Below are 23,490 nucleotides of genomic sequence, written 5' to 3' on the forward strand. Positions count from 1 at the left end.
AATTGTGAGTAAATCATATTAGAACTTAAGAGGTAAAGAAATGCAGATTTCAGAGTTGGTGAGGGGATAAAAATGACAGTAACAATGTTTAAGGTAGCAAATATAAGTAAGGGGGCATGTGGATGAGGAAAGCAATAGGTCTCATTTAGGAAATGTTGTATGTGGGATGTAACGGGGACATCCTAGCAGATTCAAAGCCAGACCAACTGGTTCCAGAGGGTGTGCTTATAGCCCCTAAACTGTGCAGTTTAATTCCTAGGGATGTTGTGAGCGTTAAATGTGTTAACAGTTATAAAGGGCTTAGTATAGAGTTAAGGAATTGCTTATTGAAGGTTTGCTGCCATTGATCTTAAGAGTGGGAGACTGTAAATCTTCACCAAAAATATCAAGATTGTGTTTCCACTGCTCAAAGCCAGCTTTTGATGACTTTGATCAACAAAGGACATGATAGGACTTCTTTAAAAATCTGGCCCCAGCATACAGCTCAAAAATGCTTTCTCTTTTACCTTAAGTTAGATCCATCTTCAAGGACAATGAAAAGCTTATCAGGTCAGAAGGTGTGACCAGAAAAAGAAACTCTAGAAATGATGAAGTTATTTTTATAAAGCTTTTCCTCTCATGATATTTCTATTATATTCTAGAAACAGGAGTATTAAGCAGTTAAGCATAAACATTCAAATATAAGATCTAGGAATGTGGCTCAACTAAAATTTTCAAACTTTTATAATCATTAGTTTGTACTGAGATTCTATTTCACATTTATAAAATTCAATGATGAGAAATAAAATGAATGATCAGTCAATCTTTTCTTGGAAGCAAGGTTTATGTGTTATTCATATTAGTAATTCTAGTGTTGGCACATAGCTATCACATAGTGGGTGCTCAAAAAATTGTTTCTGAATTATTACTACAGAAATATTTTTGAAAAGGCCCTTAAAAAGTGTATCTAGCTAGCTAATTTGTTATGCCCTGCTTCTTATGGAAATTTTGTCTTAAAAGTATAGAAGTTCAAATAATTGGGGTGCTTGGGTGGCTCAGTGAGTTAAACCTCTGCCTTTGGCTCATGTCATGATCTCAAGGTCCTGGGATTGAGCCCCACATCGGGCTCTCTGCTCAGCAGCGTGCTTGCTTCCTGCCACCCACCCCCCGCCTGCCTCCCTGCCTACTTGTGATCTCTCTGTCTAATAAGTAAATAAAATCTAAAAAAAATAAAAAGTTCAAATAATCTAAACACATAGTAACTAATAGTATAACTTTGTTTGTCCACCTGCTAAAAATTATCTAGTTAACAGGGGACTCAGGCAAATTCACATCCTCCTGCCATTGCCATGGCACTCACATAAGAATAAATAAAAACAGGCAAAGAAATACTAAAAACTAATAAATGATAAACATAATAGGCCATGTCCAGTTTGGTCTGACATTGATCACAAAAAGAAAGAAATTTCTTTGATTTTGCCCTCTTCTTGCCCCATAGATAATAATAAAAGAAAAGATGGTTAATCAAACTGGGTTGGCTTGGTATAAAGCAAGGGGCTGAAAGCTATAGCCTTCTGCAGGGTCATATAAGGAAATGAGTTCAAAGTCTACATTTTCAATTAATAGCTCCAGCAATTATTCATTAAACCTGAGTTCTGAACCACCTGAACCAAAGCAGGCACCAAAAAATAATCCATAAAACGTGATAAACAAGATTGATCCATTTTATCTAGCACAATAATTCTCTGAACCATCTTTGACTTGCTAAGCAATAAGAAAAAGTATTTAAATCATTTGGCTCAGTTGGTTAAGCGGCTGCCTTCAGCTCAGGTCATGATCCCAGTGTCCTGGGATCAAGTCCCACATTGGGCTCCTTGCTTGGCAGGGAGCCTGCTTCTCCCTCTGCCTTTGCCTGCCACTCTGTCTGCCTGTGCTTGCTCTCGCTTCTCTCTCTCTGACAAAAAAAAAAAAAAAAAAAAAAAAATCTTTAAATCATTTCTCATAAACACTCAGATTCTCAGATCTGCAAATCTTACCTACAAGCTTCTGAGTTTCTTCAAAATGCAATTAAAAATTTTTTAATGTGAAATATGTCCTTTTGCTTTTCATTTTCTGCAAAACACTGTGGTATGAACAGTCTAATATTCAATGCGCATTCATTTCACAATCTAAAATAGCTAAATGCAATTAACTCTAATATGTTTGGTGAAGTGTTTTCCCAAGCGGAACAAATATCATCCTACAGATTAAGGGATGTAAAATGAACTACCAACCTTACACAGAAATATGCTGATTTGATTTTTTTTTAAAGTTTAATGGCATTTTATTATAGTACTAATCCTTCCTCCTTTTATTATCTTTAAATATTTAACTGTCCACTGTCATGATCTCTCCAAGTTCTTTGAGCTTAGCCTCAGCACAGCTGGGCCACTCTAAGAGCTCCCAGTTGTATAACTAATGAGTAAAGACTATGGGAGCAATGATCTCGGGAATATGTTGGTCTGCTGAATAAAGAAAATAAGCTCGAGCTCTCTAGGTACCTATTTCCTTTCCACAGTACTTTCTGGACTATTATATAAGGAAGAAATTTAGGTTTAGAACATGAGTTCAAAGGAATCTAGGCCAGGACACTGTCTTCAAAAACCCTGAACTTCGTATCTATTTGCCCAAATGTATTTCTATCTTATGTCATCATCTCTCCATCTATAGAACTACTCTACCACCAGAGTTCCAATATCTGATACATTCTGGGACAATGCCTACATTGTCCCTATATAGACAGGCAGGTATTACGTAGATACTAAAGTAAATAAGATAGTCTCTGCCATACATGGCCAGGGTCTAATGTGGAAAACTGATGTAAAAAAAAGTCACAATACTTTACAAGATATAAACATAGTCTTTACTGTGTTCCAAAGGTATCCATTTTTCTTCTCATCCTAGAAAAACAAATCAAAACAAAACAAAAAAACTAACATCATCTATAAAGTCTTCCTCATGAAAGAAAAAGGAAAATAAAAGATCTCCCCGATCTAATGACCCATCCACCTCTCACCGAGATTTTAATCACTAAACTAAACCCATTGATATTCATGGTTCTGTGTATACTTTAACTATGTAGGGTTTTTGGTCTTATCTCATATTTGCTCACTGTGCATATGGCAAATATATAGCATGACAGTTAAAAACTGAGTCTCTGAAGTTTTCCTCTCTGCTTTGAAACCCAGCTTGACCATTTACTAATTGTGTTCCCTTAGGAAAATTACTTAGTCTGTCCATGCCTCCATGCTCATCTGAAAGTTTGTATAATAGCAATTCCTACCTCATGAGGTTGTGTGTTAACTGTGTTTTAGAAAATAATTTCCATAGTTTAGGATACTTTGACATCTTGGGACCTAGTGCACCCAAGATGGGGCTGACTCTCCTAAGGTTAGCTAATTCTCTGAGAGCAAACAACTTCCCTGTGAGCACAGCTTTGATATGCAAACCAGCAAATCACAAATCCATCCATACCTCCACCCACATCCTTTGATCAGGCTCCTGCCATCCAGGACACTATCTGCCAGCCTTAAAACACCACAGGGCGAGATCCTGAACAACTAGGAATCACCCCTAGAATCCAGAGCCTATAGAAATCATTCAAATTCTCCAATCCTAAACCTGCTCAGTCTGCTTTACCTTGCCTTGCCCATTATTCCTGTGAAAACCGTGATAAAGGCTGTTGTCCGTGCTTTCCCCTCACCCCTCTGCCTCCTGACTGGCCTCTGTACTCTCTCATATGGCCCTGAGTGGCACTGTGTACTCCTTCCCTCTGGGAACTGTGGGTAACCAGCTATCCCATCAATGACACTCATCTGATCTGTTGGCTTCACAATACCTGAATAAAAATAAAACCCACATTTTAAGTAAGTTATTAAAAATATTCAAGGGGCACCTGGGTGGCTCAGTGGGTTAAGCCTCTGCCTTCAGCTCAGGTCATGATCTCAGGGTCCTGGGATTGAGCCCCGCATCGGGCTCTCTGCTCAGCAAGGAGCCTGCTTCTCCCTCTCTCTCTGCCTCTCTGCCTACTCGTGATCTCTGTCTGTCAAATATATAAATAAAATCTTTTTAAAAAATATTTAATTATATATTATATTCATTGCATATAAACATCTTAGGACAGTGCCTCACATTATAAACACTCAAATATCAACTATTTTGCCCGGTCTTATTTCTACAGCAATACAAGCATATAGATATTAAATAGCCAGCACTTATTTTCCTTTTACTCAACTTACATTATTCAACATTTCCTATTACCAAGAACTATCTTGGGCATTGAGGCAAAACAGTGAACACATGGTATGGTCCTTACCCACATGCTTACAATCTTGTTAACAAATGTAATATTCTATGCTGTTTTCCTCTTGTTCCTTAGTAATAATTTCTAACTGCTGGGTTGATAGTCCATGCTTAAAAACTTTTTAAAAAATCAAATCAACTTTAAGGATTACATCTTTCTAAATACTCCTCTTTGTATTATTCTAAGTACTTTTTTCACAGTATTAATTTCTGTTGTTCATCTCTATACCAGTCTTTTTCTCTTTTACCATTTGATGATAAGGAGAGGAGCCTAGAACAATATGGTAAATGATAATCAAGAGAAGTAGTTATGGGGCGCCTGGGTGGCTCAGTGGGTTAAGCCTCTGCCTTCGGCTCAGGTCATGATCTCAGGGTCCTGGGATCGAGCCCCGCGTCGGGCTCTCTGCTCCGCAGGGAGCCTGCTTCCCTCTCTCTCTCTCTCTCTCTCTGCCTGCCTCTCTGCCTACTTGTGATCTCTGTCTGTCAAATAAATAAATAAAATCTTAAAAAAAAAAAAAAGAGAAGTAGTTACATAATATCCTCCCATTCACATATTTCAGGCATTGAAATTTCAAATGGCAACATTATGCCATTGGTTCACAGCTAGTCATCAAATAGAATCCAAATAATTTTGAGCCCTTATTTTTGCATGGTCAGTCTCCATTTGTATAGTTTGATTTTGTTCTTAAATGTCTGCTATGTTATCTGTCTGTGAACTTCTCAGCTCTTCCTATCTGGTCACCAACATGTTAAGTATACTTTAGAGTATCTGCCATGCCATTCCCAATGTCACTAAGTCTCCTAAATGACGGTCACTCCTGCTGAGGAAGCTTCACACCCAGTAACCTTGATAACTCCATCCACAGAGATGAAAACATGATGCAAGATTAACCAAATCAGAACCTTTCTCTTCTCTCCCCCTCTGTCTCACATATACAAAGACCACAGCCAGCTGGTGCTGGGCAACAATTGTGTGTAACCCCTAGACTGGCAACCATGTTCATTTATTCAAAAATATTTACTGAGCACATGAGCCATCCAAAAGCTTTCCTGATGAAGGAGAGTGATCATAAGCAAACAACTGGAATTATTTCTGGATCTAGATGGCCTTGCACAAAGGAGAAGACTAAGAAGGGATGTAAAATGACTGGACCTGGGATACGTTTTGCATTCACGCCTGTGTGCTTTGAGGGAAGGAACTATAGAGAAAAGATCCCTCAAAGCAGTAATTCCAAGCTTCAACTTAAAAAATCATAGTTGCCCATGCAAAGGGGGAGGGAATGAACAGTTTAGGAAGGAGGCACCAGATGTGTAGAAGCTCTGAGATAGGAAGGAGTTTGTAACATGAGTAAAATGGAAAACCATTCCACCAGGCTGGACCCTGCTGAGGAATGGGCGGACCAAGCCTTGAAGGCAGGCAGGGGCCAGATCAAGACCAAGACCAAGATCAAGACCAATCTTATAAGCTGTCTTAAGGAACTGCAACAATGTATAAAAATATGAATCAGTAGAAAAATAATAAGGAAGAATGAAGCAAGTATAAGAGACCATGAAGTCCCTGAGCCATGCCCACCTTCAGTTCTCTATAACCTCTCCTCTTCAATCTACTCTCCACGCTACCACTACTGTGATCTTTGTTAATACACACCTTTTTCAAGATTTTATTTATTCATTTGACAGCGAGAGAGAGAGATTGAGAGAGAGAGAGAGCAGCGCACAAGCGGGGGGAGTGGGAGAGGGAGAAGCAGGCTCCCTGAGGAGCCAGGAGCTGCTGATAGGCAACTTGATTTCAGAACGCTGGGATCATGACCTGAGCTGAAGGCAAATGTTTAACTGTCTAAGTTACCCAAATATCCCTATAAATACACATCTTCCACCACTTCCCTGTTTAAAAAGTACGATGACTGTCCATGTCTTAAGGATATAGTCCCAGTATACAATACACTTTTCTAGAATCATCTTCTGCCACTTCATCCCCTACACACTATGCTTTAGTTATACCAGGCTATTCATTGTTATTTAAAGATGGCATTATATCTCTTCACTTTTGCTTATGCCCTTTCTCTTGTATGTCTCGTCTACGTTGGAAGTTATCTGCAAGGATCAGATGGCATCTCATCCATGAGGTCTTCCAGACTATATTTTCTGTACTCCAATAGCATTTTATCCATGTTTTTATATGAAATACAGCATTTTAAGTTTATGTGCATATTCTACCCTCAAACTATGAGTTTTGCATGTTTATTTCATGTTGATTTTTCACTGTACCTAGAAACTAGTCCATAGTATTCAAAATGCTTAATGAATGAATACAGACATCTTTTGGCTAAAACTAAGACTTTTTATGCATTCCCAAACTGAGTTTTATATATAATCATGATTAATGACCTTTTTCCCACTGAGTCATCCAGTCACTAAACATTAAGATGCAATAAGAATAAAGAGAGCTCTAAATTATATATTACAGATACATAATTTTTGCTGGTTATAGATTTTTCTTACCTAAACTATGTGACTACATTGAAACTATTTATATATTTAAAACTATGAGATAATATATGAAAAATGTTAATGAATCTCTTTCTCTAAAATAAGTGGTTGAAGAAAAGTAGTGAAGCAAAAGATAGGTAAGAGATAAAGAAAATCATTTCCCTTTCATATTTAAGGACAGAAACAACAGAATATCCTGGGGATCTTTAAAGACAATAAAAGCTACCTATCCAAAATAATCTTAGGAAACTTCTACAAATGGGAGGTAAAATGCAATAAATAACCTTTAAGGGGTCCTAGCAGGCCTCTGATACTTAGATTGTGAGCCCTTACAGAAATCAAATACTGGGGTGCCTGAGTGGCTCAGTAGGTTAAGCATCTGACTCTTGATTTTGGCTCAGGTCATGATCTCAGGGTCACAGGATCAAGCTCCATGTCGAGCCCCATGATGAGACCCCAGTTTGGGCTCCCCACTCAGCAGGGAATCTTCTCTTCCCCCTCTGCACCTTCCCACCTACTGCCCTCCTGCTCATTCTCTCCCTCCCCCCTCACTGAAATAAATAAATCTTGGGGGGAGGGGGAGAATTCAAATATTGTCAGAACCAGGAGACCTTATTCTGGACACAGTTCTGATACATATAAATTCCTGGATCTTGGAATTCACTCATCTTTCTCAGACCAATTGTCTATTTGCTAAGTAATAAAGAGAGATTACACAAAATTACTTATAGTTCTTATATAGCTTATGACTGTACATCTCAAAGACAGTATTTTTGTAAGACTCAAATATAAACTACTTTCCATTAAAATACTGATAAAACTGACCATAGAATATTTTGATACTGTCTTACACATACGTACGATATTGTAAGACACTACCCCTTTTGAAAATTGACCCTCTTTGGCGTCATCATTCCACATTCTGCTAATGCCCACTGGTTGTAACATAAACAAAAATGCTGACACTTACAGGCAAGCTGTTTCAGTAGGAATGGCCTCTGTGCACATTTGTGCCACTCTTTTTGAAGAATTCCAATAGCAAATTTTCCTTCCGGCTTAGCATCTTGCTGACCCAGTTTTCCACACAATACTGCCTGCAGCTCCAGTCTGCTGAAATAATGATTGTACCCCTATCACCTTTCCCCTACTAAGTGAGGAGCTCCCTCTCTGCGAGGGTTGCTGTTAATGAGAGGCAACGATGTGCGTATGCGCTCCCACTTCCCACAGCGGAGGCCGACATCTTTAGTCGATCTTTTACAGAGAACTATACCAGACTTCACAGTTCTCCTTAGCAGAGCCTTACATAGAGCCACTAATAATCAATTAGGGTTGGAATCTGCGATGGAACTTGCCACTGTAGGCCAGATGGTCTCAACATCTACCTCCTACCTTTAATCTAAAATAACTGGAGAATAGATTTTAGAATCTATTCTGAAATCACTGAACAAGTTCAGAAATATGTTGAAAAAACTAAGCCTAATTTGAGCTGGTTCTCCTGGTTTCATTAAATGTGTATAATTAGAGGCTATAGGATATTAAGAAATCTTAAAAAGGGCTATCTTCTTTTCATTTTATAACATGGACTCAGTATTGGAGGAAGATAAGATCCAATTGCCTTCCTTTCCTTCCTTAATGATACTATTATTGACTATATAACTTCCTTAGTCCATAGGTCTAGTGCAGAATATCTAAAATTTAGCAACAGCTATGGAAAATTTAGGCAAGTTTCTGATATCCATTAGGATCATAAAACAAACATCTCTATGACCTAATCCTAGTCACCTGGGATATAGGCAAGTGAAACAAAAATTCAAAAGCATTAAACTTAAGCTACCACCATGTTGTATTTCTTGTGACTAATAACCTCTCAGGCAAACACTTTTCAGACCAAAAAACAGGGTGACCAAAAAATAAAGTTTGCTCTCTAGTCCAGAATAATTTGGGCTACATATATACCATATATATAGACTACAGACTACAGACTACAGACTACATATAAACCATTTTTTTAAAGATTTATTTATTTTTTAACAGTATGGAGTTATCTCAAAAAAGTTGAAAATAGAACTATCCTATGACCCAGCAATCATATTCCTGGGTATTTACTCTCAAGATACAAATGTAGTGATCCAAAGGGGTACATGTGCCCAAATGTTTATAGCAGCAATGTTCACAATAGCCAAACTATGTTAAGAGCCCAGATGTCCATCAACAGATGAATGGATAAAGAAGATGTGGCATATATATATATATATATACAATGGAATACTATGCAGCCATCAAAAAACCCGAAATCTTGCCATTTGCAACGATGTGGATGGAACTAGAGGGCATTATGCTAAGTGAAATAAGTTAACCAGAGAAAGACAATTATCATATGACCTCTCTGATATGAGGAATTTGAGAGGCAGGGTGGAGGGTTGTCAGGGGAAGAAAGGGAAAAAATGAAACAAGATGGGACTGGGGAGGGAGAAAATCTCAGGAAACAAACTGAGGGTTGCTGGGGGGTGGGGAAGGGAGGTATAGGGTGGCAGGGTTATGGACATTGGAGAGGGTATATACTATGGTGAATGCCATGAATTGTGTAAGACTGATGATTCACAGACATGTACCCATGAAGCAAATAATACATTATATGTTTAAAAATTTTTTTAATTTTTTTGGAGAGAGAAAGAGAATGAGTGGGGAAGGAGCAGAGGGAGAGGAAGAGAAATCTCAAGCATACTCCCCTATGAGCAGGGAGCCCAACACAGGGCTCAGTCCCAGGACCCTGAGATCATAACCTGAGCTGAAATCAAGAGCCAGCCACGTATCTGACTGAGCCACCCAGGCACCCCTACATATAAACCACTTACAAACAAGTGAGCAGTAAAAAAACGCCCCAGGATTTTCTAGCTGCCTACATTTTGGCTTGGTTTCCCTCAGCAAAGTGCTTGAATAAAACCTTACATATACACCAAGTTGTTGATTGATGTTGATCAAATATGATATACACTAATACCCTTTTACTTCATCAAAGAACTCATGGATTTGGAAATTTTGAATGAGTATGTGAAATAAGAAAGAAGAAAAACTATCATTATTTTCTTGACAGAGAAAAAAACAATTTTCGGAGGTACCTATATCTTCTTTAACTTATTCCAACACCAGTATAATGCTGGGCTGTCCAACATGGTAGCCACAAGCCATTTGCGGTGACTGAGTTCTTAAAATATGGTGAGTACAAATTACATGTTGGACATAAAAGATACACACTGGATTTTGAAGCCTTATTAAAAAAAACAAATATAAATAATGCAAAACATTTATTGAACACTTAGGCTTTAAGATCATATGCTACATACTTGTCAGATCTTAACAACCCCATAATAAAGTGACCAGTGGTCCCAGTGTATCTGCACTGAGGGTTTTTTTAATATTATTTATTTATCTGAGAGAGAGAGAGAGAGAGAGAGCATGAGGGGAGAAGGGTCAGAGGGAGAAGCAGACGCCCCACTGAGCAGGGAGCTCAATGCAGATTGGATCCTGGGACTCCAGGATTATGACCTGAGCCACAGGCAGACACTTAACCAACGGAGCCACCCACACACCCCCTGCACTGAGGGGTTTTAGCATGTGAAAGTTCAGGTGCAAAAAAAAAAAAAAAAAAACCTAAAAACATCCAGAGCGAAACAGGATGAGCTGGTCAACTTACCCATACATTAAATATAATTTACCCCACTCTACAGATGACAACAATTGAGGTTCAGAGAGTTTCAGTGATTTGTGCAAATTCACACTACTAAAAAGTGGCAGATAAGGGATTCCTCTTGTGCCTGGTCTGCATTATACAGTACAAAAAATGTATTATACTCTCTTCCCATCAGAGAAGATTGCTGTGTTGTTTTTTATTCATTTCTCCAGTTTACACATGTAAAATACATAATGTGAAGTGTTATGTCAAAATCTGAAATAACAATAGCTAATGTCAGGGTCTGTTGATTTATTAACTTCTTATTAACTCTATGAGACGGATATTGCTATTACTCCCATTTTACAGACAAGGAAACTAAGGCACAGAGAGGTTAAACAACTTCCTCATATTACAAAATTTCCAGCAACTGGATTCAACAGAGATAGTCTGGCTTCAGGGGTGTTAAGCGGTGTTGTTAATATGGCCCTTCCGAACTGCTTGTCAGTGAATAGAGCAGCGCTGCCAATCTCCAGTACTGCAAAGGGACTGGAAGAGCTAGGGGGAGCATGGAGATGTATCATGCTAACCTGGACTCCAAATCCAGCTGTAAACACTACATCCCATGGGATTCATATGTTCGGGGTCCACAAAGAATAAGGGCCAAGCTCTAAACACTTTTCATGTAACATTGTCATTTTTTTTCTTTCTTTTTTTCTTTTTTAAGATTTTATTTGTTTGTTTGTCAGAGAGAGAGAGAGAGAGGAGTCAGTGTGAGTGTGCACAAGCAGGGAGAGGGGCAGGCAGAGAGAGAAGCAGACAACCCATGGAGCAGGGAGCCCGACTCAGGATTTGATCCAAGGACGATGGGATCATGGCCTGAGCCAAAGGCAGATGCTTAACCAACTGAGCCACCCAGGCGTCCCAGGCTTTTTTAAATTAATTTTGATTTGTCTTTTGGTTCACCGATGTATATTTTTCTGTTACTTTTAAAAAGACATGGATGATATCTTTTTTGAGAATTTGTTTATGTGAAAATAAATTTTGCTGTCTTTATTCACAAAAGAATTGTTTTTTTATAAAATTTTTGCATTAAATCTTTTTCCCTCTGAGTTTTATAGAAAATTAGTACTAAGTTGGTTGTTTCATTCTCTTCCTCCCAATATATACATAACAGAGGGATCATCTGATGTCATCGTGATTTTTTAAAATTTAAAATCAGTTAATTAACATATAGTGTATTATTAGTTGCAGGGGTAGAGTTTAGTGATTCATTAGTTGCAATGAACACCCAGTGCTCATTATATCGAGTGCCTACCTTCATGTCCATCACCCAATTATCCTATCCCCCAACCCCTCCCCTCAGTCAACCCTCAGTTTGTTTCCTAGAGGTAAGAGTTTCTTATGGTTTGTCTCCCTCTCTGATTTTGTCTTATTTTTCCACCCCTTCCCCTATGTTCACCTGTTTTGTTTCTTAAATTCCACATATGAGTGAAATTGTATGATATTTATCTTTCATCATTTTCATTGTTACAGAGGAGCTACTTTTTATGTCGTCAACGCTTTTGAAGTATTCTGTAAATTTACTGGAATTTTTTTAAAGTATTGCCAAAATGTGCCTATCTATAGATTTCTTTGTATTGATTTTTGTCTGGAACATGGAGAATCCTTTTAACTGCCATTATCAACTCAGGACATTTTTCAACAATTACCTTTTATGGGTGTTTCTGATCTAATTATTCTAGTCTCTAGAACATGTATAATCTTGAGATTGACTTTCCATTCTTGGGTTGTCAGATCTATTATTGCCCTCCTCATCTATTTTACTATTTTGCCTTTTTCTGTACATTGGGAGAGAGTCACTCATTGTTCACATTACTAATTCAATTTTCTGCAGTGTCAAATCTGTCTTTTACTGTCTCCAGTGTGAATTTTAATCCAGATAATGAATTATCATCTCAGCTGGCATATATATATATATATATATATATATATATATATATATATATATATGCGGGGCTCCATCCCAAGACACTGAGATCATGACCTGAGCCAAAGGCAGACACATAACTGATGGAGCCACCCATGCAGACCTCTCTGCAAGGTCTTTCTTTCCCAGGTAGCTTTTCATAATTTCTAAAATGGATTTCCCTTTCTCTTTAGTTACTCAACACTGAGTAATTCATGTCTGTCTAGACTCTCAACATGTATTGATAGAAAACATTTAGTTATTGCAAATGAGCAAATTAACCCTTGCCCCCGCCCCAGCTCTGTTCCAATACAATCTCTCTCTATGATCTATAATGTTATGGCAAGTAGATAAACATGTTCTTGGGCCCACTCTCAGTATACTAGTAGCTTTTAATCTCAGTATACTAGTAGCTTTTTATACTAATACTAGTAGCTTTTAATCTTTTAAAGTAGTAGCTTTTAACCTTTTAATGAGGTCCCTCTGCATTGAAGTGGGACTTTCCACTACCTGTCACATTCACTAGCTCTCCCATCCTCTTCACAGTGGAGTCAAGACACTATAGGTCACAGAAAGGAGTGATACCAGGTCTCCGGGCATCCTTTTTGCAGGACTTGACTTGTATGGAGCATGGTTGCTAGAACGCAACATGAAATCTCCAGTAAACACTGTACACAACCACTCTCTTCCTGCCTAGTATCCCTTCGACTGCCTTTACCATGTATGTGGGACTTGGGGGGTGACAAGAAGAACAGTGTAGCTCTGTCCCAGGTTTTTGTGGTTCGGACCCTCTGAAGGGAGTGCACCTGGAGGGAAGAAGTGATAAGGTGACCTGAAGAAGAAAAAAAAAAATCATTTCTCTACCCCTTTCAAGGAGATAAAATCAGTAAAAATCATAAAATTGCGAGTCTATTTCCCACACTTTAAAATCCCTTCTCACCGTTCTTCCAGTTACCAAAACTTCCTCTCAGATTTTGGCAATAGGTGAAGTTTTGGTTTCATGCCGTGGTTGCGTTGTGAGAATTCCTCTTCATCTGTGCCTTCACAGGGACTAAGAGTCAGGAGCATCTGCAGGGAGGACAAGCTCGAGGACTTTTAAACAAGAACAGCTTTAGTTCAGCCAAGACTTTGCACCTTTTATTTTTCAAGAGTTCCTGGTATTAAGTATAAAATAATTTTCATTTAAATTTTTTCATGATTTTTCTTAGTCTTTGAAGTTCAGTAGAGTAACAACTCACAAAGCTTTTGATCTCTGATGTGGCTGTACAGTGACTCTTTGAACACTCTGGGCTAGATAATTTACATATCAACCTAAATATCATCAAAGATTCGTGAAGCATTTTTGAGTGTTGTACAGAAAGTTTATGTGGTTTTGACACCTCTGCTGAGTCATCTAAGATGTAATTGTGTCCCCTGAAAATGGCTGTAGTGACACATGACCCTGCTGCTGTGTTTATTAGGACAGCCACATCAGAATAACTAACTTCTACAGTAAAGTGTTCCCCCCCGCCCCCAACACTATTGAATTTCACCCAACAATGTGAAAGCGGTACTGCATGGACAGAGCCATCCTAAGCAGACGTCAGGGGCCTACTTTGCATTGGCAGGAGATGATGTGAAAGGACATTTCCATCTCCGCCATTACAAATAAAATATTTGCATTAGCAACATTATACATGCGGATTCTGAAACAAATTCAGCTTAAAGATTCATCATAATTAGAGGCACTGTGTTATTAGCTACTGTAGTTTCCTGTAAATTCTCTATGATTCAGCCTAAATACTACTTCTAAAATATTATACTTTTTCTTGATTTAGCTGTACCTGCAGCACTGCCATCCGAATGGTCCTCTGATGAAATCTTCTCTTCTTGAGAATATGTTTAAACATCAAATTCCTAGAATCAACGTGCATTATTTAAAAATGTTTACATTGTAATACCATTCTTATGTAGTACATTCCTCTTGAGACCAAACATTTTCTCCAGCTTCTTTTCACTAATGTGAAGTTTCCGTGAATTGAGATCCCAGTACCTCAACCACAAATACCAGATAAATCATGGTATTAAGTCTATGATAAAGGCTTTAATTCTATTTTCTTTTAATTAAATTGATTGGTATATAAATACGATTTTGTTTTTGTTTTTAAGAAAAGGAGCATAGAGAAAAACTCATAGATTAGTTGTGGTCAGTAGAGCTACAATATTTCTAATAATAAATGGAACAAAAATTCAAGTGGTTTTTGTAATATGCTCACTGATGCATATCTACTGCCAGTAAAAATATTATGAACACCATAAATTTGGCATTTTCCTAACTACACTTTAGAAAATTGACAAATATCATATGTAGCACTACACTAAACAACCTAGGAGATTGGAGAAATAAATTTTAAGCAGCATATACGATGCAAATGTCTGGATTTAGTTTAAAAAAATAATAGAACTTTTTGTAGTATTACCTATTATAATTCATAGTTTAAGTATGTACCATAATTATCTCCTTGCAGTGATTTTACTTTTTATTTTGTCATTATTTCTCAGATTTTCTAAATGGTACACATTTTCTGACTATATCTCTATTTGATATGTGAGATAAGTGTACCATTTAGAAACACAAAAAGTTCCATTATAATAGAGCACTTCTATTAGTCAGGTATTTTATTCATACACATCGGTTACATAGATATATCTCATATATGGATCTGCATAAGGTTTTTTTTTTTTTTTTTTTTTTTAAAGATTTTATTTATTTATTTGACAGAGAGAAATCACAAGTAGTCGGAGAGGCAGGCAGAGAGAGAGAGAGAGGGTAGCAGGCTCCCTGCTGAGCAGAGAGCCCGATGCGGGACTCGATCCCAGGACCCTGAGATCATGACCTGAGCCGAAGGCAGCGGCTTAACCCACTGAGCCACCCAGGCGTCCCGTGCATAAGGTTTTTAAATCTTCTAAATATTTTGCAGTGTTTAAAAGTCCTTTATATGATGAATCAGCAATTTACATGGAGGTGAAATGAATGACTCCTGGGCATTTATAAGTTTCAGACAAGCTTCCCACTCCTACCCCACATGCTCCTTGCTTAACTACCCTCACCAAGAGTCCAGCTGGTGGGTATTTGGGAAATAAAAGTTAATTTTAAAATTTACCTAGGCAGAGCATTATTGGAAAAGGAGATCTGCCAGCAAATTCATAAAGTATGTCCAAAGAAGTTTTGCGTTACTCACTACTATTTCAAATTATATATTTCTCTCTTTTTTTTCTTTTGTTTTTGTTTTTTTTTTTAATTTTTTATTTTTTATAAACATATATTTTTATTCCCAGGGGTACAGGTCTGTGAATCGCCAGGTTTACACACTTCACAGCACTCACCATAGCACATACCCTCCCCAATGTCCATAACCCCACCCCCCTTCCCCCAACCCCCGCCCCAGCAACCCTCAGTTTGTTTTGTGAGATTAAGAGTCACTTATGGTTTGTCTCCCTCCCAATCCCATCTTGTTTCATTTATTTTTCTCCTACCCCCTTAAGCCCCCATGTTGCATCACCACTTCCTCATTTCAGGGAGATCATATGATATTTGTCTTTCTACGCTTGACTTATTTCGCTAAGCATGATACGCTCTAGTTCCATCCATGTTGTCGCAAATGGCAAGATTTCATTTCTTTTGATGGCTGCATAGTATTCCATTGTGTATATATACCACATCTTCTTTATCCATTCATCTGTTGATGGACATCTAGGTTCTTTCCATAGTTTGGCTATTGTGGGCATTGCTGCTATAAACATTCAGGTGCACGTGCCCCTTCGGATCACTACGTTTCTATCTTTAGGGTAAATACCCAGTAGTGCAACTGCTGGATCATAGGGCTATATATTTCTCTCTTAATTGGTAATGTTTCTATTTTAAGACAACTGACAGCTATGGAGATGTCAAACATTAATTTCACATACTACTTTGAGTTTGAGTGGCTCATTTCATCAGAAAATCAAAATTATTTTCACCATCAATTAATAAAAGAAGGTATTTTATGGTGGTTACAGTTTTTATCATTATTGTATAACACACATTCTATCAAAATCTTATCCATACTTCCTTTTCAACATCTGCTTCTAGAATATGACTGAATTTTAATTTGTTGCCTTCATTTTACTAAGAAATTTTAGCAAAATGTAGAATGTAAAAATGTTGAAGATAGCACAAGAGTATTATATCTTTATTTTCTGAATTTTTAATGCTTTGACACATCTTGCTGACACTGAAGGAACTGATCTTTGAGGGTTAGCTAATTCCTAGAGATAGCAAATAATTTGCCTGGGACAAGCTTTCCATATGCAAACCAACACATTTACAGTCCATCCCTCCCTGACAATCTGCCAACTACCTCCTCTGTTGGCTTTCCCATTCTGGGCCACTACCACACCCACCCCCAACGCAGGGACATCCACTATATCAGAGCCTGCTGAAATCATTCAAACTAACCCATCCTAAGCTGGCTTACCCTGCCTCACCTATCCCTCCCCACAGAACGGAAGAATGGCTCATGACCACATTTTCCCCTGTCCCTCTACCTCTTGACCGACCCCAGGGCTTCCCCAGGTGCCCTCTCCTCTTGGAAACCCAGCAATTATCCTTTCAATGACAATAGTCTCCTGAATTATTGGCCTGGCCATACCTGAGTAGTCATAAAACATGCACATTTTAAAACACATTTCACCTACATGTCAGTTTTTTGTTTATAAAAATTTCCTATTCGTTAAGAAGCTCATAATGTGAAATATTTTTTTTTTAAAGATTTTATTTATTTATTTGACAGAGAGAAATCACAAGTAGATGGAGAGGCAGGCAGAGAGAGAGAGAGGAGGAAGCAGGCTCCCTGCCAAGCAGAGAGCCCGATGCGGGACTCGATCCCAGGACCCTGAGATCATGACCTGAGCCGAAGGCAGCGGCTTAACCCACTGAGCCACCCAGGCGCCCCTGAAATATTTTTTTTTAATTAAAGATTTTTATTATTTATTTGACAGACAAAGATCACAAGTAGGTGGAGAGGCAGGCAGAGAGAGAGGAGGAAGCAGGCTCCCTGGCTCAGCAGAGAGCCTGATGCGGGGCTCGATCCCAGGACCCTGAGATCATGACCTGAGCCGAAGGCAGAGGCTTTAACCCACTGAGCCACCCAGGCGCCCCTCATAATGTGAAATCTTGAAAGATCTTCAAGGGCTGAAACATTCCCCATCTTAATTCACTGCCATCAACAACTCTTTTTCTTTAAAACATTTTTTAAAGATATTATTTATTTATTTGACAGAGATCACAAGTAGACAGAGAGGACGGCAGAGAGAGTGAGAAGAGGAAGCAGGCTCCCTGCTGAGCAGAGAGACTGATGTGGGGCTTGATCCCAGGACCCTGAGATCATGACCTGAACTGAAGGCAGAGGCTTTAACCCCCTGAGCCACCCAGGCACCCCATCATCAACAACTCTTAAAACTATTTGTACTCCGTATCAAAACGGATGATTGTTACTCTGTAGACAGCATGTCCTTACTCTAATTCAGATCTGTACACTAGAGTTTCTCAACTAGTGTGAAGCAAATGGGTTATAGTATGGGAAGAGACCCATCTCTTTACCCCTCATGACTCCAGATGGGGCCCTGAGAAGCCAGGACTCCTGGTGAACTCTGGCTATCAATACCCTGCCCAGGCTCTTCCAGTTTGCTATATAAATATTAGTATTTTCTCTGTGTGTAGCATCTTGAAAAAATTGATAGTACTACTTTAAACTAATAATCAGTAAGGAGTTCGGACTGTGGGGTCCACTTCCAGGTGATTCCCCAGGCAGATTTAAAAGGTAGACTCCAGGGGTGCCTGGGTGGCTCAGTGGGTTAAAGCCTCTGCCTTCAGGTCATGATCCCAGGGTCCTGGGATTGAGTCCCATATCAGGCTCTCTGCTGAGCAGGGAGCCTGCTTCCTCCTCTTCCTCTCTCTCTCTCTGTCTGCTTCCGTGCTTACTTGTGATCTCTGTCAAATAAGTAAATAAAATCTTAAAAAAAAAAAAAGGTAGACTCCAGTGTATTTTCCATTTTCATTTTAAATATTGATCTACAATAATGTTTTCTTAACAACACCAATGCCAATGCCCAACAGATTTTTTGCATTAGACTTAAAATCTCTTAGGATCTTTCCACATGCAAGATAGATTGTAACTCTTTACATGGCCCAAAAGGCCCTTCATGGCACCACCCCTGTTTCTCTTTGCAAACACTTCCCAGCAAGCCCCAGCATTTACTCATTGCCTGACTGAACCCCTAACATTTCACAAAAATACCATGCTTGCTCTTTTTGTCTTTGCTGCTCCATTTGCCTAAATGTCCTGTTCCTCTGTTGACCTGGCATTTTCCTATATTTTTCAAGATTCCATGTAAACATAACATTTATTAAAAAAAAAAAAAAAAGATTCAATGTAAACAGAAGTGTCACTACCAAGGCTTCTTGGCAACTCCTGTCCTTCCCTCTATGTGCACTCCTCTCACTTCCTCTCTCCCAATTCCTGGGAAAGTTGGTTCATCTTCTCTAAGATCCCAGATAACTATGTGAAAACTTCTACTGTTGCACCAGTACACTGTATTAAAGGTGTCAGTTTATAAACCTTCTGTGTTATGAGATATTCAGCTCTTTATAAGATCGGAGTATGTCTAACCCACTTTTTCTCAAACTACATAGCAAATGTACCAACTAGTGGTTACATTTAGTTTTATTTGCTTAGTACTCCCCTCCTTGAAATCAACTGCACCACCACATTCCTCCACTGTTCCAGAACTGCTTTCTTTCATTTCTTTGTTTTCATGGCCACAGGATTTGGTTTTTGAATATGTATGTGGCCTAACATTACCTCTCCTGGGATATAAATATCAGTAAATTAGAAGACTTTCCTTTCTGTGTAAACTAGGAAGAGATGGTCCAGGAAAATACTGAGAGTCATGGGTACAAGACACAGACCTAAAGATAGTTCAAGAGGATGAAGCATGATCACAGAAGCAGAAATGAGAGGGAGAAAAAGAGTCCTGGTGCACTGCAGACCTTGGTTTGGGGTTATTTTTTTTTTTTTTTTTTGCTTAAATTAGTTCAACTAGAGTTTTATCATGACCCCAAAATGCTAACTAACAGAGAAAGAAAATCAACAAATGTGAGAGAGCTGACAGATGAAGGAGAGAGAGAAAGAAAATTAAAAAGTCAGATGTCACAGGAAATCCTTTCAACTTCACTCAACTCACTCAGTATGCAAGTTTTCCAAACTTCTGATCAGAATTATTAGTGTTGGGTGGCAATCATGTGTCAAATCTCCAGGGTGAGATATAAAAATCTTTGTAATAAACACAAGAATCTACTATCCAAATGATAAAATAACAATCAGAAGAGACTTTTAACACTCCATGGTTTTAAGTTAAAACTTCCCTATTTATAAATTCAGAAATCTTCCAGAACTAAAAAAAAAAAAAAAAAAAAAAGACTAACATTATGTGGTTATGTTAATCTCGCCACTAATTTCTAAAAGTTTTTGACATTATTATGAGAGAAGATTAAAGCAAACTGCAAATTTTGCTCTCTAAATTGACCAACAATTGAAAATATTGAAAGGTTAATATAAAAGGCTTTTAGAGTCTGATGGATATTTTGCAAGCTTTGAAATAGATAATTATTCTATATTGATTTTTTTTTAATTTTAGAGTCTAGCAAATGATGTGTAGGATTTTCAGATATATACAAACAGCACCAACCTGTCTACACTTCCTCTAAAAAATATACATTCTTTCCATATTGACTCATCAAATTGACAACCCATTGTATTTTATCTTTATGGAATATGCACTAAGAGCACTAAGCTAGATGCCGCAGGAGCTGCTGATCCAAAGTAATTTTTCAAATGGAAATTAATTCAGCAATCTAGGGAAATACTACCACAAAACAATGCCTTACTGAATCTCATTAAATCAATTTGGAAAGGCATATGGGTGGAAAGGTAAAAATAAATCAACAAGATTAAAGAGGAAGTAGATTGCTTTGTAACAAAGAGAGAGGAGGTATAGTATCCGGTTGCCAAGAAACAGGATTTCAAGAAGGAATTATTTGTCTTCCTTATAGAATGAGGCAATTTTGAAGATTAGAGCAAAATACTGTTTGCATACGGTCCAGTTTATACAAACTGCCTTTCCCTCAACAAGACCTACTCCATCTTCCAAGAGGGAGATGAGCTTTCACTGAAGGAGCCATTGCCTAGCAACAAGATGCTGAGAAGGCGAGCTGAGTCCTCTCCAGAAAGAGCTCCCTCTCTCTCCTCACTGCACTGCAATGACCTCTAGCACAGACTGATGCCCTTGAGAGAACCACCTTAACAACCAGAAAGCTACGGGAGAATAGTTTTGCTAAAATCACTACAAGGTCTCTGGCTTCTTTTGTTTGTAAGCAGGTCACACAGTGCTCATGCTTCTGTGCTTAGCACTACACAAAGCATTTTAGCAGACATGCTTTTACTCCACGTAAGCCCCTGGCTCTTGTCGGGATTGAGGCATATGACTAACTACCTGACTAACTACAGGCCTCAGGTCTAGCTGGTCTTACCTCACTGCCAGATGTTTGCTGAAAAGAACTGAATGAACTCGATTTAATCTTTGCGCTGGCCTCAGTGTTACACCCACCAGCCCCACCCTACCAGACACAGGGTAGCCAAGCTTCTTTTAACCCCTTATTCGCAGTGTGACTAGTCCTCTGCTCCTTCTACCCTTCACTCCCACCTCCTTGATAAAGATTTTAAGTATTTTTTTTTTTAATTGGGCCCTAATAAGCACACGGTGCTGGATGCTGGAGATAAAATTAGGAACAATTCATAGTTCCCGTGGGAACTTCTAGGACTCCACGGGAGGAAACAGGAGAAGCAGTGGGCAGGGTGCCTGGAGATGATACCTCCACTGTGAGACCTAAAAAGCCTGCAGAAGCTAGTGGGGCAAAAAGGTGAAAGGGGCTGCAAAGTGAGGTGGAGTGGAGGTGGGGAAGAAATCAGGCAGAGAGAACAAAGGCATCAGGAGATATGGATCCCGAAGCCAGGGAGGTACGTTACCCTCTCTCCTGATAGCTCAGTATTTGTAAATTTTTAGTTACAAGTCAGATTGACTTAAAAACTTCTTATTGCAACCTAGCCTACAACCAAAAACAGCTCACAAATCTAGTACAAAAGCTGTCATATTTCACCAGTCTCTTATTCAAATTACATTTCATCAAAATGTACACCCACATGTTTCCAAACAGGGGACAGGGCTTGGAATGCACTCAACGTAATTATTCTTAAGGCTACAGGACAGTAGAACAGAGTATTCACTCGTAAATCTTTTGTCAAATTGTAAACACCCAAGAAAAATCAGGAAATGGATTCTGAGCCATTCAGGCACTACCCTTGCAAATGTCTGTATTCACGTGTACTTACCTACTCCTAGACGCGGGTCTTATTTTTCTTTCAAAAGGAGGAAAATAGGCATGCCAGTTGGCTATGATTGTTTCAATAGATAAAACGTTTAATTTCTGAAGGAGTGTTTCTGAAAACACTACGCCCAAAATTAGAGCTGCAGGCTTCTCTCATGGGCTCTTTGGAGCCGGGCGTCTAATCTGCCTCTCTGCTGCCCCCATGTGAGTTGACAGAACACAGCAGCACAACAAACCTTGCCTCAGAACAAACCTGCCAAGCCATAGAACTTCAAGAAAGGAGGCATCACGTGACAAACACAAGCCTTTCTCGCAGATTCCAGGAATCTGGATTTTGTTGTGACTCAATCACTGTACAGATGGGTTTCTATTGACTAATATTTTCAGGGATCGTTTCAAAGAGAGGATAATTTTTCCAATATCTAAAGACAGCTCAAGAAATATATTTAAATAATACGAAGAAGAAGGAAGGATTTAATTGGCTAATTAAAGCTCCAACTTATATAATTACAGAACAGTTAGTGCACAGCCAAGAACTAAACTTCACTGTTTTTTTTTTTTTTCCACCCTAGGAATGCTACACCATTCCTTGCTAATGGAATGGTATACATCAAGGACTTCATCTAGCTTTCTTATCTTACTAAAGCGAACTATATGTATTTCCTTCTAAAATAAGCTATATTTGGTAAGTTGTATTCCATACAAAATGTGAAAGAAAAGTTCTATTTTGGGGCTGACTTTTCTAGAGTGCCCTTCAAATATGCCAATCCTCTCATCTTTATTTCTATCCTGTGCCTTAGAGATTACAAGTATTCCTAACCCTTCACATAATCATTCCTTGGCAGATGGTCTGCAAATGGTTCCCTAGCTTCTCTTATAGACTAGAAACTAACCTTTCAATGTTTCACCCATCTTAAATTAAAATAATTTCTTCTGCCCCCAAACTTTCTTCCATACTGATTTTCCTATACTTCGGGTTTCCTTATCTTTCCAGTGTGAAGACTCCAAAGCTATTTTTGAATCCCTTTCCCCTCTCCTCTGTGTTCCTTTTCAACCTATCAATGCTAGGAACCCTGCCACAAGCCTGCTTAGCACTGACTGGAGATTCCTGATGAAAAGGAGATGCTTAGTAAAGATTTTTAGATGGATTTTTGATGGATGGATGGACTGATAAACGTATTGGGAGAAAAAGATAATAGACCATCAAAATTTTGGAAAAGAAAAAAGGCTAAAAGGAGGGGTATGCTATAACAGGGAGATGGAATCTAATTCAAGATACAAAAGGGACTGGTTATCATGATGTGATTTTTAAGCTAATCTTTGTAAGATAAGAAATTGTGAATCAAGTAAAAAGAAGGAGGAAAGGATTCCAGCCTGAACGGTCTGTTCTTAACCTCTGAGGTAGGAAGGAGCTTGACATCTTCACATAATTGCAACATGTGCAGGGGAGAGAGGAGGGCAAGACGATCAAGTATCCAAAGTGGAGAGCTGGTTGAAGTTTTTTTTAATCCCCCTTTGGCATATTGGTAGCTTTTTTTAGCAGGTGAATCATACATTCATGCCAACTGCCTGTTCCTC

At 38.6% G+C, this 23,490-nt stretch overlaps 1 long non-coding RNA gene across 2 annotated transcripts; it reads right to left on the minus strand.

Annotated features, from left to right (window-relative positions):
* Positions 1–2,858: 2,858 nt before the first annotated feature.
* On the minus strand, positions 2,859–22,051 carry LOC309844394. 2 transcript variants are annotated; one of them, XR_014300653.1, is made up of 5 exons: positions 21,917–22,051; positions 14,273–14,345; positions 13,390–13,533; positions 13,168–13,281; positions 2,859–2,918 (listed from the first exon to the last, which is right to left on the minus strand). It is a non-coding gene; the product is annotated as an uncharacterized lncRNA (long non-coding RNA). The 2 variants fall into 2 exon arrangements; XR_014300654.1 differs by lacking the exon at positions 2,859–2,918 and having other exon boundaries at positions 12,964–13,281; positions 13,390–13,603.
* Between the last annotated feature and the right edge of the window lie 1,439 nt (positions 22,052–23,490).

Source organism: Mustela nivalis, assembly GCF_964662115.1.
Source record: "Mustela nivalis genome assembly, chromosome: 11".
NCBI classification, from domain to species: domain Eukaryota; kingdom Metazoa; phylum Chordata; class Mammalia; order Carnivora; family Mustelidae; genus Mustela; species Mustela nivalis.